Source organism: Malurus melanocephalus, unplaced genomic scaffold, assembly GCF_030028575.1.
Source record: "Malurus melanocephalus ecotype Western Australia unplaced genomic scaffold, MMel_1.1 scaffold_417, whole genome shotgun sequence".
NCBI lineage: Eukaryota > Metazoa > Chordata > Aves > Passeriformes > Maluridae > Malurus > Malurus melanocephalus.
This window is the reverse complement of record NW_026623649.1, coordinates 226,652-229,333: the sequence shown is the minus strand read 5'-3', so window position 1 is coordinate 229,333 and position 2,682 is coordinate 226,652. Positions and strand designations below refer to the sequence as shown.

Genomic DNA, 2,682 nt, shown 5'->3' with positions numbered 1-2,682 from the left:
GGTGTGCGGGCATCCCCCGGGCGGAGGTACCTGCGGTGTCCGGGCGGCCGCGGAGCGCGGTGTCACCGAGCCGCCGCCATGGCGCTGCTGGGGCGGGAGCGGCTCCGCCCCGCCCGCATGGACCGGACAACGTGACGGGCCGTTGCCATGGCAGCGCCGCGTGACGTCAGAGCGCGTGCAGGGCCACGCCCCGCCGCGGGCGGCGCCTCTGTCACCCCGCGTGTGACACGCGTGAGACACGGGACCCGGCGTGGGGACACGGGACCCGGCGTGGGGACACGGGACCCGGCGTGGGGACACGGGGACGGGGACTCTGGGGACACAGAGATTGCACCTGAGGGCAGGGGACACTGAGGGACTCCAGTGACACGGAGATGGGCGTCCAGGGAGAAGGACATGGTGATGGGAACCTGTGGGGACCAAGGTGGCAGTGAGGAGATGGGTGTGATGTTCCTCTTTGGTAGTAGCAAGGGCTAACTCGACTGAACTTTGCAGATCAGTAATGTGGGGGGAAAAAGTGAAGTGTTGAATRGGTACTCAAGTCTTTTGTATTCCTCACAAAGCTGCAACCCCACGTCCCATAATAGTGCAGCCCTGCTTATGCCAGCATGTGGAAAGCAGACAGACCGTGGGAGGCTGACTGCCATGGGGTTTGTCACTCGTGCTGTGGATCTGTCTGGCCATTCCACCTGATGCTCGTATTGCAATCAAATTGCCAAACTGCAGCCMCAGCCAACGAGAGAGCTGAGGACACACGGGATTAGCCGATTTGTGAGGTGCTCTGGGTSTCTCCTGCTCCACTGATGCCACAGGGACACCCCTGCTGCAGTCAGAGCCTAAGCACAGCCAGCGGAAGGCAGCCCTGCTCAGCCCTCCAACAATAACCATGGGACACTTGCATCATCCAAATTCTCAGCACGGGTCTGCCACACCCTCACCTACACAAACTGTCAAAATTGTGTTAAATATTTTACATGAGTATCATAACTTCTGTGAGAAAAGCAATCTTTGAGCTGTTAGCGTGTTACTGATAGATGGTTCGGTATTAATGACAGCACATGCTGGAACATACAGYACACACTGTAATGAAACAGCTCATTGCTTACCTTAAAGCAGTCTTAAAAAACATGCACGTCCCCTAACTGACTCAAGCCTATGATTTTAATAGCTCTGTCCTGTTTGCAAAGTCTGCTGTGCTTCCCTGCTCTGCAATACATCTGTCTTCCGTTTATCCAAAGGACAGATGCCATTCAGCAATGTGTTTACTTTGCATTTAATGAGTGATCGGACAGCAAAAATCAACAAGGAATGGGTTTGATTTTGTTGGACCATACTTGAGGAAAATACCCTTGTCTCAGAGTCACTATATCACTATTCCATAAGTTATTTAAATTTTTATAAAGGGGRAAAATTGGCATAAGATAGTTCTCCYTTTAAATATGCTTGYTCCCTTACAYTTTTCCTAATACAGTCTTCAGAACCCTAAATAGTCATTACTGACAAGATACCATCCCAGAATGACCACATCATTTCGCATCTTCTGTTTTCAAACAACTCTGGAAAATAACAGGCAGCAAGGAAAGCCCTAGAAAAGTTCAGATGATATTTGGGTAGTTCTATGTTATTCAGTTATCAGGTTTTGTCCTTCCAGTGCAAATTAAAACATTTAAAATTACATAATTTATCCTTATGACTCAYTGGGAAGACAGGGAAGATTCTTCAGTTGCAGTCAGTGAAAATGAAGCACACAGGACAGGGTTCTCCACAGGGGAACTCATCCTGCAGGGATGCCATTGCTGCAGCTCTGGTTGTCCAARGCAAACAGGAATACATTGTCTTGGACCAACCAATACAAATAACAGAAACTGTCCCTCCTAATAAAATTCATCTCACCCACTGGGTAGCCAGTTTAGTCATTTATTAGATGAAGTTACAAATTCCTAATGAAATAGAAATCCCCAGTTCTCCTGCTGGCAGTGTTTTACCACCAGCTTTTATCCAGTTCTGTTTCTGATCGCTGGTTTCACATGCCAAACCCCACTCTGCAAAATCAGAGCTACCCCTAATGGAGTCATTCTTATGCCAGTTCTGCAATATGCTTTGTATTATTTTAGAATTTATATAAGGAATCAATTTTTTCTGCAGTGAAAGAGAAATCTTGGGACACAGTGCCAGATTAGTTTTTAAAATCAATATCCAGATCAGTTTCTCTAACATGTCCCCTTTGAATTATGAGCTACTACAGCCAACACAGCAACTTTGGTTTCTGATAGATTAAATGCTACTGGAGGCCTCCAGTGCTTGGATTCCTGCCCGATGAGTCTGAAACACCTCCAAAGGGAAGGCAGAGAAAAAGAACCTGTTTGGAGATTGTGCTGATTCAGCTGTAACTCAAAACCTCAGCCAGGACAGCTCCWGCAGCAGCCTAAACACCCTTTTGATGGAAATTTGTGAAAAACTGTATGTTAGAATGGAGAATGGGTATGAGGAAGCAATGAGACATTTTCTGAAAAATCCCCAGTCCTGGCAGGGCCAAGGCCAAAAGGCACAAAGATGGACAKGGACACATATAATCTAAATGACTATAAATACCACCAGAGTCTCTGCATGGCTTTTCTTGGTTCAGAAAAATGAAGGTTTTACTGTCAGCCTGGTACTTTCCCTGTACCAGAAAGTCCCCCC

General features: G+C 47.8%; 1 protein-coding gene across 1 annotated transcript in view; it reads right to left on the bottom strand.

The window, feature by feature from the left end:
• GNB4 (G protein subunit beta 4) overlaps nucleotides 1-119 on the bottom strand; it is a 30,099-nt gene extending 29,980 nt beyond the window's left edge. Inside the window, exon 1 of the mRNA XM_057379686.1 lies at nucleotides 31-119. The gene's annotated coding sequence lies outside the window, so the exon portion shown is untranslated. The remainder of the gene's footprint in view (nucleotides 1-30) is intronic.
• Nucleotides 120-2,682: the final 2,563 nt, after the last annotated feature.